The sequence below is a fragment of the Spermophilus citellus genome, assembly GCF_964194105.1.
Source record: "Spermophilus citellus genome assembly, chromosome: 7".
Taxonomy (NCBI): Eukaryota; Metazoa; Chordata; class Mammalia; order Rodentia; family Sciuridae; genus Spermophilus; species Spermophilus citellus.
In genome coordinates this window covers 166122049-166135315 of record NC_138188.1, presented here as the reverse complement: position 1 = coordinate 166135315, position 13267 = coordinate 166122049, and positions in this window count along the sequence as shown.

Sequence of the window (13267 nt, the reverse complement as noted above, 5' to 3'; positions counted from 1 at the left end):
CCCTGGGCATCCCTGGAGACATGACCCAAAAGGGTCCCCTCACCAGGTGTCTCCCTCAGGCCACTCAGGAGAAGGGAGCTCCGGCATCCCTAGAGTAGTGAACCAGGAGGGTCCCCACAGTGGCATGTCCCCTAGCCCGCTCTGAGTAGAAGGGAACTACAGGCCTACTTAGAGACGTGACCCAGGAGGGTCCCCAGGCCTTGCATCTCCCTCAGGCTGCTGTAAGAAGGAGACCCCCACAAGGGTCTCCACACCAGGCGTCTCCCTCAGGCTGCTCTGAGGAGAATGGATCGCCAGGCGTCCCTAGAGACACGACGCATGAGGGTGCCCACACCAGGTGTCTCTCTCAGGCTGCTGAGGAGAAGGGAACACCGGGCATCCTTAGAGACAAGCCAAGAGTCCGCTGAGGCTGCTCTGAGGAGAAGGAAGATCCGGAGTCCTTGGAAGCATGACCCACGAGTGTCCCCAACCTGGATGTCTCTCTCAATCTGTTCTGAGAAGGGAGCTCTGCCCCTCCCTGTGGAGTGACCCAACACTCCCAGGACTGAGGCTCTCCTGGGTTGGTCCTGAGGGGAAAGCCAGCTCCTCACTCTCAAGGAGAAGGCAGTAAAAATGGTGGCGAGGCCCCGCCCCTGGTTGACCACGCCCCTTTGGCCACGTACTCCAGCAGGAGCTGCTCATGGCTCAGAGGCGGGGCCTCTCTCGGCTCCCTGGTGAATGTTAGTGCCTTCTTCCACCATCAGCAGTTACTGCATAATAAAACATGTTCCCACTGCTCTAACTAGGTCTGGCTGTGGCACCATGAGGAGTGGTATCTTAGGAGAGGAGAAATGAGTCCAGGAGACTCCCTCCCTGCACTCCACCAGGCCAAGTTCTACAGCAGCCTGAGACAGGCAGGCAGAGGCACAGGTAGGCAGTTTCAGGGAGTCTAGTCCCCTCTGACCAAGGGCAGAGGCCAGAAACAGACCACCTCAGAGGCTTCTGGGATGTGTAGTCTTTGAGACAGAGTGACTTAGCCAGGGACTGCTCCATTTTAGAATCAGGGGTTTTTAGGAAAATCTGTTAATTCCCAGCCCAGGGGGACCACTGTAGGAAGGTAGAAGAACCTGAGCTCAGACCAAATTCCCAGTAGCCTCTGAGAGCATTCTAGGTCATTCAGTCTGTCCTGCCTGTCCAGCTCTCACCATGGATGCCTCTTGGAGCTGCAGGCTACACAGATTCAAGATTCTCAGGGATTCTGGACAGTGTAGTCTGGTGCTCAGCCCACACAGTCTTTGCCATTCAGGACCATGGAAGCTGTGTGCCATGTGCTGGCCCAGGTACCTTGGAGGACCCTGGCAGTGGAATCTGGTGTTCTACCCATGCAGCCCTCACCCCAGAAGCCTAGGGGCTGCAAGTAGCACATTTACCCTCATATCCCCAGGATCTGGGTAGTACAGTCTTGTATTACATAATGCAGCCCAGCTGCAGAGGTCTCTGTGAGCTTCAGGCTACTCAGGCACCCCTAGTGATTCTGAACAGTGTAGTCTGGCATTCTGCCCATTCAGCCCTCACTCCAGAAGCCTATGGGGACTTCAAGTAGCACATTCACCCTCATATCCCCAACCAGTATTCTGGGTAGTGTAATCCAGTCTTCTACAATGCAGCCCCCTCTGCAGAGGTCTCTAGAAATTATAGGCTACACAGTCACTCAGGCATCCCTAGGGATTCTGGACAGTGTAGTCTGGTGTTCTGTCCATGCAGCATCACTACAGTGGATTCTGGGAGCTGCAATCCCCCAAGGATCATGGCTATTATAGCCTGGTGCTATGTTCAACTGTACAGTGACTACTTAGAGCTTGGAGCCCCCAGGAATTCTGAGTATTATAGTCAGTTCTACTCAGTCAGCCCCGACCACAGAGGTCTCTGAGAGCTGTGGGCCATTGATTATTCTTGGTAGTGCAGTCCATCCTACCTAAGTGGACTTCACCATCAAAGCTCTGGGATCTGTGTTGCACAAGCCTGCCTAGACACCCCTGAGGAGTCTGTGTAGTGCAATACAAAGCTTGCCCTGGCAGTACTCAAAAGGAAGGTATCTAGGAGCTGCAGGCCCCTAGGGATTCTGGGTAGTATAGTCTTGCCTTCTGCCTCCATAGTCATCACTATGGAGACTTCCAAGCCACATGGACACGGGGCACCTCCAAAAATTCTAGGAAGTGTAGTTCAGCTCCCTACCCAGCCACCCTCACTATTGCAGATCCTGAGGACTGCAATTCCCCCTAAGGATTGTGGATAAGGTAGTGCAGTGTTTTGCCTGCATGCCCCTACTACAAGGGCCATGAGAACTGAAGGCCACATGCTTGCTGTGGTAGAGAAGACTTCACTGTTGAAGTCTTCTAGAATTGGAGGCAGGACATTTACTAGTGTGTCCCTAGGAATTGTAGGTAGTGTAGTCTGACCTGCATAATGCAGAACTCTCACTTGGGAGGCCTCTGGGAGTTGCAGGCTGCATACTCACCTGGGCAACACACCCCACCAAGGATTCTGGATACTGTAGTTAAGTTCTTGGTCCAACAGTCCTCACAACAGAGGATCTTGAGAACTGCTGACACTGAGATTTCTGGGTAATATAGTCCTGTGTTTTTCATACTCACTGCAGAAAATTCTGAAACTAAAATTCCCCCTTAGGATTGTGGATAATGCAGTTCAATGGTTTGCCCACTCACTACAGAAGATTCTGGGAGCTGCAGTCCCTGAGGGTTCTGGATAATGCAGTCTAGTGTTTGGCCTGCACAGTCCTGCTGTGGATCACAGGAGCTGAAGACACCATGCTTTCCCTGGTACCCTGGAGAGCCTAGGTAGTGTGCTCTACCAATACAACCATCACCATAGAAACCTCTGGGACTTACAGGGTTACAGGGTATGTAGGCATCCCCAGAGGTTCTGAGCATTGAATTCTGGTATTCTGCCCTTGCAATTCTCATCCCATTGGCTCCTGGGCAGAGCAGGCACCCAAAGGTAATTGGTAGCACAGTTTGATTTTTTTTGTCAGTACATCCCTCTCTGCAGAGGTCTCTGAAAGCTGCAGGTCCCCAAAATTATGGATAGCACAGTCTGTCATTTGACCCATGCTGCCCTCACTGCAGAAGGCTCTGGTAACTGCAATGAGGATTCTGCAGTTACCCAGGATTCAGGGTAGTGCAATCCATCATAATGTTTGCATCTCTCAACCTAGAGGCTCCTGAGAGCTTCTTGCTGCATTTTCATGAGCCCTTACCCTCAGGCCCCAGTGAGACTCCAGGCACTGGGCCCTCCCTGCACCATCTTGAGGGGGCATTTGTGTCCTTAGACACTCAAGCCACATACCATGATAATGAGCACCAAAGTCTCAGTAAGAAATACTGTTGTAAAATAAGTTCTGCTAAAATATTACCTGAGAAAGTAAAGAACATGGCAGAACTTACTTCTCAGCACACCAGGCAGTGCACAGGAAGCTTCTTCCTCATGTTTTCCTCACATGGACTTCAGTCATCCTGAATCCACAGTGGAGTCTCCATGGGTAGGTGCCAAGGAGAAGGAAGCTCTGGTCCTCACCATAGATGTGGTGTCCAGAGTGTTAACTTAGAGTAGGACACACACCACACCAGCTTACAGAGTAGAACAGCAATCTGTTCACATTGTGTAAAATGGCTAGGCAAGAAGCAGAGAAGTAAATGTGTCTCCTCTAATGGGGGTTCTGAGTGCCCCTGGCCACTTCCTGTCCTGGCTTCCTCCCTCTGGCCAAGGTGCGGCAACCCACCTCTCCTGCATCATGGCCCTCCTACTGGGGCACCCATGCTCCTCCCAGATTGCAGTGCTCTTCCTGCTCTCTGGCCTGTGGGGCATGGGGTATGCTGTCTGGCAGATGCAGAACAATGGTGAGTGCCCAGAGTCTGGAACCTTTTCTCCTTGGCTAGTCACCTTGGCAAGTGAGCAGGCAGCCATTGTAGTTCAGACCCCAGCCAGCCACAGCCTTCATCAGAAACCAGGTGCTTGGGTGGGAAAAGTGAGAGAGAGGCCAGGCTGTGAGGGCTTCACACCATGCTCTGGATCTGAAATATGTTCTTTGAGCATCTGTTCAGGTTTATGATGCAAAAGAAGGACCAGTAGAAGGCAAGTCCACCTACATAGCTTGGCAGTCCCTGAGGTGACCAGCAGATGCACACAGAGTAGGAGGAGGAGAAGAGAGTTCTGCAGGGTTCACAGAATAAGCCAGATACAGGCAACAGACCAGAGCATGGGTGATCCCTGTCCTGTAGGACATGAGGCTATGGAAAATGGTGAGACAGACACCAGGGTGGCCCCATATGGTACAGTGGTAGGTCATTACCAGAATATGTAAGGAGAGGCAACAGGGTCCAGGTATAGTCCTTGACAAAGCCACCCACACGGGCCCTTGAGCCACTTGAGGACTGGTAGCTGGGAAGAAGTAGAATACCCCATGAGGATGGCAGGCCACAGGCCAAAGTCCTCATCCAATAAAGTGGCAGGACCAAGGATGAAGTATCCCATCAGCAGTGAGAGGTAGGCATCTAAGCAAGCTGGGTCCCCATAACTGTGGAGAGGGGCCCTGGACCAGGCACTGGTGACAGCAAGGCTCCAAGGGAAACAGCAGTGAGGGGCAGTAGAGGAGGTCTCTGTCCTGTTTTGTTGGCTGTGCTTTTGGCAAGAGAAAGGCTAATAGGTTTTAAGGGAGGACACTAGGGACAGCAGGCAGCAGGGTATTGTGTGGTGGCTTGGGTAGGAGCAGGGGTATGCTTCTGGGTCATGGTGGAAAAGGGCAGGGAAGCTTCTGCCCCACACAGGCACAACCCTGGCCATAATTCCCACCGTAACCCTAATGCTTACCATATAATTTTGGTTTCCCCATCTTGACCTTGAAGAGGGGCTAGGCTTCAGTATGGATGACATTGACAAGTCTGGATGTCATTTGAAGGCAGGCCTCTTTCCTCCATCCAGGGATAGCTGGCCACATCTGCTGGATTCTTAACTGCACTCTTCTGGAACTGGTTGGAGAGATCCAAGACCTGATTTGTCTGAATGTAAACTTGACCTAAAACAATTAAGCCACTTTTTTCACAGAAATTGTGAATACTGTACCTGAGGGTCACATCAGCCTTGTACTGAGACATACCCTACTGATGGGATTAAAATAGGTTCTGAGCATTGAAGTAACTACCCTGGGCCACATCCTGGCACGCAGCACACCTGGAGTCCTGAGCACAACCCCAGCCCTACTCCCAGCCACTCCACCACACTTCTCCATCTCTAAGGCAAGGAAGGAGGGATCTCAGTCCTTGACAGGGACAGTGTTCTCTGGGGCAGATATTGCTTCTGGGGATAGGATGCTGTCCCAGGAGCAGCTGAAGGGTGAGGACCAGGGTGAGGGGCATTCACCCAACTACACATAATCCTCATCCTTGCCTGGACCAATACCTGTCTCACTCCCTCTGAGCACCAATCATAAGAACCCTGGCCTGGGATGGATTTGACACCTGGCTGCACACTCCCCAGACAATGGAGCCTGGGTTCTTAACCAAGAGAATTTGCTAACTTCAAACTTACTTTGCAACCTCCTAGGCACCAGAAGTGGCTTTGGTCAGATCTCTCAAGTGTGTCCTGGATCATCCCAGATTAAAATATAGCTTCTTCCCTGCCCATAGTGTCTGCTGTCCAATTTGACTGGTCATCCATGCAGGCCAGACCAGGAGTTGCCCTTTCCAAGCCAGGCAAGTGGGTGAGTAGAGGCTGTTGGCATCATTCACCTTTATCAATCTCCCAGGAAAAGAGGAGATGGAGGCCAGCTCTACTGGTCCACTGAAGCTACTAGGACCCCAGTTGGACAAATGGGCACATGGTGCTCTTTCAGAAAGTTTCCTTGTACCTTCAGACCTGGTCCAAAGCTGCACAGAGCACAACAGTGAAACCAGAACTTGGCACAGGACTCTGAACATGGTAGGTGTTTTGCAAGGTCCAGAGACTCTTGGGACACTTGAAGGTTTACCTATGCAGCTGGAAGTCAGTCTTCACTCTCTTTATTTCTATCATTTATGCTGATGCTATTCATGGCAGCAAAGAAGAGAGAGAGAGAGAGAGACAGCTTTTCCTTCTCTGCTTCTATGTATTTACATTCTCCTCTCAGCCTTCTTTTTCTCCTCAGGATCTTGACTGTGTTCAATCAGGTAGGCCAGAACATGTGCTCACTGGACCCACCAACCTCATTGTCAGGAATCATTGGTACTCCACACCTACCTGTTCCTAATTTTGGAAGGTCTAAATTATCTTCTACTTTGTTCGTCCTGATCCCACACAGAATTTCTCTTCACAGGTTTGACTTGTAGCCTCTTGAACATGATTTCATGTTTCTTCTGCCACCAACAGTGGTTAATTTCTCACCTGAAGGCACATGAAAAACCCTGGGAGGTGAGCAGTTCAAGAATTAGAAGAATCCCACTGGGCATGGTAGTGCACACCTGTAACCCCAGTGGCTCAGGAGGCTGAGATAGGAGAATCTCGAGTTCAAAGCAGGGTGGTGACCCTTTGTAAACTTGTGCACCCAGTGCTGAAAGTGGTATAGAGCATGCAAGCCTCAGCCTTGGTGGATATGACAGGACCACTCTGCTTTTGATGTGTAAAGTCACAGAGAAACATGAGTGGATAACAGAAAATGGCTTTGGAACAGTGGGAATCAGCTGTTTTGCACAGGTAGCTCTGGGAGATGTTATTTACTGTAGTCTATGTGCAGTTGAGACAAAATCAAAAAAACAAGATTAGTTTGGTGCTTTGGAAAGTGTGAAAGCTGCCAGTGAACACTGTTCCCCTCTATCAGGAGAAGTAACTGAAATTAGTGAGACACTTGAAGAAAACCCAGGGCTTGTGAACAAACCTTGTTATGGAGATGGCTGGCCGAGGAAGATGACAAGTGACCTTTCAGAACTAGATGACTTAATGAGTGAAGAGGCATTTGATAAATATGTGAAATCTATTGACAAATAAAAATAGCACCCTAAATAAACTCATGTGAAATAGCTTCAGTGCAGTTGTCATAAGTTAGTGGGGGAGAGAATATTTAAAAAGAAACAACTTTCAACACTGCTACTGGGGAAGATACCCCCTTAACTTCCCAAGAATTGCAGATAAATACAACAATATGCATCCTTTTTACAATTCCTTATGATTTTATAATAGGCTTTAGGCTCTGGTATTCAGAATTCATGACATTGATCTATGGTTAAAACTACTTCTAAAATTATGTAATCCCAGGAAAATCTTGTTATAAACATTTATAGTATTGTAACTTGTTTACAACCATCCCTGGATGGGGATCAAGATACTTAATAATCTTCCCTTTGAAAAAAATTTCTGGAGTGGAAAAAATTATTTGTCATACAGTGTCATAAGAACAATACTGTCCTAATTTTATAATAGGCTGCATATGCTGCTATTATTTTTATATACTGAAGCAACAGATTTGCAGCAAAATAAGAACAAATAAAATATTCAATCTCAAGAAAACAAAAAGCAAAAAGAGGCTGGGTCTGAGAGGCAGCAAGCTCCTTGTTTTCACCTCCTTCCTTCCTTCCTTCCTTCCTTCCTTTTTTGGTGGGGGGTGGTACCAGGGATTGAACTCAGAGGCACTCAATCACTGAGCCACAACCCCAGCCCGTTTTTGTATTTTATTTACAGACAGGGTCTCACTGAGTTGCTTAGTCTCTCTCTGTTGCTGAGGCTGATTTTGAACTCATAATCCTCCTACCTCAGCCTCCCAAGCCACTGGGATTACAGGCATGCACCACTGTCCAGCCCATTATTTCCTTTCTTGGAAGGCAGAATGAGATAAACTTGACTTTTCCTTCTCTTTCCTTTTCCTTCTCTTCCTTCTTCCATGACCTTTAATTCCTCTCAGCCCTTCTTTTTCTCCACAGTGTCCCAACTGTGTTCCCCAAGGATGAGCCAGAACACCTGCACTTAGGTCAAACCCCAGCCTTGGCTTCTGGAATCATGGGTACCACAGACTGCCACAACTACCTCTTTCTGATTTGGGAGGTCTAAATTATCTTCCAAGTTGTTCCTCCATATCCCATAAGAGCCTTCTCTTTGAATATTTGACTGTCCACTTGAACATGTTTTGATGTTTCTTCCAACACCAACCAGCGTAAACATCTCAGCTAGAAAACAATTTCATGTTACTAGCATCCCATACATGTTTTTGTTCTGACTGATTTTGTTTCTTTGGTTGTCACTCACTCCTTTGTTCATTCACTTTTTTTATATATCACAGTCCTGGGAATACAATCTTGGGCTTCAACACTCCAGGGAAAGCCTCCAGTACTCAACTCTACTCCAGTTCCAAGAAGTGAGCATTTGAGCTACAGAAGGCTTTGTGTTCCCACAAATATAGCCCTAGGGAATACAGCCTAAGGCACAAAGAATTTGGTTTTCTTCCTTAAACAGGATGTATATTTCTTTGACACCAATTTTAAAGAAACTTCCCAGTGACTAGGGTAACTGAGATGGAAGAAAATTATCCTGGGCAGCTTCATGAAACCCTGTCTCAAAATAAAATATAAAAGAGCTGGAGCTGCAGGTACTGTGCACCCGAGTTCATTCCTCAGCTTCACTAATCATAAATTTATTTTGTGCTTTCTTTCCTTCCCTCTACTACTCTCTTTCTAGTTTCTCTCTTTAATGCTGCCTTTATTCCAGGAAGAAAAGGAAACTAGACATTCCCTTTTCTGTTTGTCCATAACTTCCTATTCCTCTCTCCCCTTCTTTTTCTCCTCAGTTTCTCTGCTGTGTTGGCTGATAACAGGCCTGTAATTCCTGCACTCACATGATCCTCGACCTCAACTTCTGAAAAAGCTGCTACTATAGGCTAAAACTCCTCTTGCTGGCACCCCTGCCTACCACACATATATTTATTCTGGCACCATCAGTAGTTAAATTCTCAACTAGCAAAAAAAAAATTATAGGGTTACTAACATCCCATAAAATTTTTTGCCTTATATTGTTTTCTGGTTGTCATTCATTCATTCACTAATTTATACTGGAGTCCTTTGAATTCATTCCCAGGCATCACACATCCCAGGGAATGACGCTACCACTGAGCTCCATCCCCAGCCATGAGAGTTTAGTACCTCAAGATAGAGAAAACTCAATGTATTTAAGGCCAGAGGACAGCTAAATATTAGTTAAGATGCTATAGTTTAATTTTTTTATTAAGGTCAATGGCTACAAGGAAGATATTGTATCAGTTTCAGATGCTGTATTATGAATATTACATTGTTATTAAATATCAGAGTACAGCTATTATATTAAATTTAGATGCTATGATATGAATATAAAATTAATATTAAAGGTCACAGGGCAGCTATTAGTTTTCAAAGATATAATATGATATCATGTTAAGGGCCATAGGGCAGCTAATATATTGCTTTTAAATAGTACTGTATGGGTATCATTTTATTGTGACAGAGCACTATTATATTAGTTTCATATGTTATAGTACTGACATCATATTAGTATTAAAGGCCACATGGCAGGTATTATATCAGTTTAAGATACTGTCAAGAGGACAGCTGTTGTACTAGTTTTAAATGCTATAATATGGATATTATATTAGTTTCAAAGGCCACAGGGAACTGTCACATAAGTTCTAGATACTACAGTGAGGATATTATATAAGTATTAATGCCACAGAGCAGCTCTTATATTAGTATTAGATGCTACACTATCAATAATAGTATTAAAGGCCACAATAATAGCTATTATATTAGTAAGATGCTATGGTATGGATTTTATATTAATGATTAAGGTAACAGGGCAGCACTATGTCAGCACTAAGTCAGTATTAGATGCTGTCATATGGATGTCCTATTAGTAATAAAGGCCATAGGCAGCTTTTGTGTTAGTTTTATGGGCTAGCATATGGATATTATAATCACAATAAAATCCAGAAAGCAGCTATTCTATAAGCTTCAAATTCAATAATATGGATATTATATTAGTACTAAAGGCCACAGGGAAGCTTTAGATTTAGTATAGTTTTAGATACTATACTATGGATATTATATAAGTATCAAAGCCACAGGTCATATATTAGCATTAGATGCTACACTATAGAATTCATATTAGTATTAAAGACCAGTGTTTGCTATTGAATTAGTTTTACATATTATAATATGGAGATAATATTTATTGTAAAGGGCAGATACCTATTATATTAGCTTTAGATGCTATAGTATGGTTATCATATTAGTATTAAAGGCCACAGCACCAGCTACTGCATTAATTTTAGCTGCTCTACTGTGGACATGATATTCATATTAAAGGAAACAGGGAAACTATTACACTGGTTTTAAAGGCCACAGGGCAGGATTGTGTTATCTTTAGAAGCTACAATATAATATTAATAATAAGGAAAGGGGACAGTTAGTATATTAGCTGTAATTGCTATAGTATAGATATCATGTTAGCATTTCAGGCCACATATAGCTATTATATTATGAATATCATGATAGTATTTAAGGTCACAGGGAAGCTAATGGAAAAGATGCTAAGGTATAGATATTACATCAACAATAAAGGCCAAAGTGCAGCTATTATAGTAGTTTTAGATGCTAGTGCATGATATCAAAGTAATATTAAGGGCCACCAGACAGCTATTATGTTAGCTTTAGATATAACAGTATGAATAGCATATTAGGATTAATTGCCACAGGGAAAGTATTCTATTCATTTCAGATGCCATAGTCAACTGATACTACATTAGTATTAAAGGCCACAGGGAACCTATTAATTTATTTTAGGTGATACACTATAGACATCATATTAGTATTAAAAGTGACATGAATTTTTGGAATCTAGCTCAGCTGGTAAAGTACTTACTTAGCATGCAAAAGGCCCTGGGTTCAATCCCCAGCACCACCAAAAAAAAAAAAATGTATATATGTGACATGAAAGCTATTACACTAGTTTTGGAGGACACTCTATGAATATTATATTATTAGTAAAGGCCACAGGGCAAAAATTATACCTGTTTTACAGGCCATAGTATGATTATTAATGATAAAAGGGAAGTTTTATATTAATTTTTGTTGCTATTATATCTATTCCACAGGACAGTGATTATATCAGCATTAAATGCTATACCAAGACTATTATATTAATATAAAAAGCCACAGGGAATTAATATATCATTTTCAATGCTATTGTATGGATGTCACATTAGTATTAGAAGTCACAGCACAGCTGTTGTATTGGAGTGCCTATTATATTAGTAGTAGATGCTACACTATGGATATCATATTAGTACTAAGACACAGTTTAGCTATTGTATTAGTTTCAGATGCTACAGTATGTATATTTCATCAGTATCAGAGGCCACAGGGAATGCATCACATTAGTTTTAGATGCTATTGTATGGATATTATATAGGTATTAAATCAACCAGGCAGCTATTATATTAGTATTAGATGAGCATTAGATGCTAATACTAATATAATTTTTTTATTATATTATATATCACTATGTGTAGCATATTAGTATTAAGTGCCACAATGCAGCTAGTGTATTAGTTTTTGATGCTATAGTATGGATATCATATTAGTATTAAAGAACACAGGGTAGCTATTGTATTAATTTCAGATACTACTGCATGGATATTTTATTAACATTAAAGGCCACATGGCAGCTATTAGTTTTATATGGTATAGTATGAATACATGTTAATATCAAAGACCACAGTAACAGACCACAGTAAAAGTTCAGATGTGGTAGCTGCCTGAAGAGGAGGCCTGACACTGAAGAGGCTCAGGCCCTGACACTGACAATGGTGGAAAGCCAAGAGGACCTAAACCCACCCAATGCTGTTGAGGTAGATGTAGAAGGGTGAAGACAGTCATGGCAAGTTGGCAAGTGAGGAAGTAAGGGGCAGAACCAGATCAAAGGAGCATGGAGAGGGTCTTCTAATGAGGTCAACTTCCCAGCTGATGAAAGTGTTCATGGGCACAAGAGGGGAACATAATCAGACAGACACTAGGATTCATGCTCCTAAGCAGGGGATGCAATAGAAAAACTAAAATGGATTTGTGGACATGAGGGCACCAATGAACAATAGTGAGAGCACCAATGAACAATAGTGAGAGAAAAGAGAGGAGAGGAGATAAGGAAAGAAAAAATTCCAGGAACCATAAAAAGAACAAGCCATAGTTGGGCATGGTGGTGCATGTCTGTAATCCCAGTGGCTTGGGAGGCTGAAGCAGGAGGATCATGAGTTCAAAGCCAGCCTCAGCAACTTAGTGAGGCCCTAAGCAACTCATGGAGACCCTATCTCTAAACAAATATAAAAAAGGGCTGGGGATGTGGCTCAATGGTTAAGTGCCCCTGGGTTCAATCCCCAGTATCAAAAAAAAAAAAAAAAAAAAAAAAAAAAAAAAAAAAGAACAAGCCAAAATTTCCCCATTGGACTTCCAGCTCTGGGGCCTCTTTTTTTTTTTTTTTTAAGAGAAGTTTGTTACTGTCACTTTTGAAGTAAACCTGCTGCTTATTTGCCTTCTCTGTGTCCTGCTCTTCAATTCTTTGCTGAGTGAAGACAATGAACCCAAGACCCATAGATGATAACAAAACTGGCAGCTCATCTGGATCAAAACCACTGACTCAAAGGTCAGTAACAGTCATGTCATATGGCTGATGACACCTGGAAAGTGATCATGGATCATCTGGCTTTTCTGTGGCTCTATAAGGCCAGGTAAGTCCCCAGCCACGACTAGCATGGTCGAATTCCCAGACACATGAGAAATAGGCCCCATTGTCCATGATAAAATTGACAACATTTCCTTTCCTCCTTGTGGCAACAGTTTGTCAATTGAGAAAAGGTCAATCCTCATTTTTCTTCCCTATGCAGAGTCTTTATCCTTTTGTCTGGATAGTTAGCCCTGGTCAAAAGGCCCTATCATAGAGCAACTCCCAATTTTTTTTTTGAGACATTTGCGAAATCACCTATCTTCCTTGTGGCCAGATCATCCTGAATTAGCAAAGGATTGCAAACTTGGCACTCAGATCTTAGCGACAGTCTGCTCCTCTAAACCAGACACGAAATCCCCAGAAAAGAAAAACTAGAGAAAGAGAAAAAGGATCATTTACCAGTGGAACAGGAAATCCCCTCTCCCCTATCTTAAGAAAAGATAATAGATCCTAAGATCTCTTCCCCTTTAGATCCTAATTGAAAAGGATTAGAGTCCAATCCTAT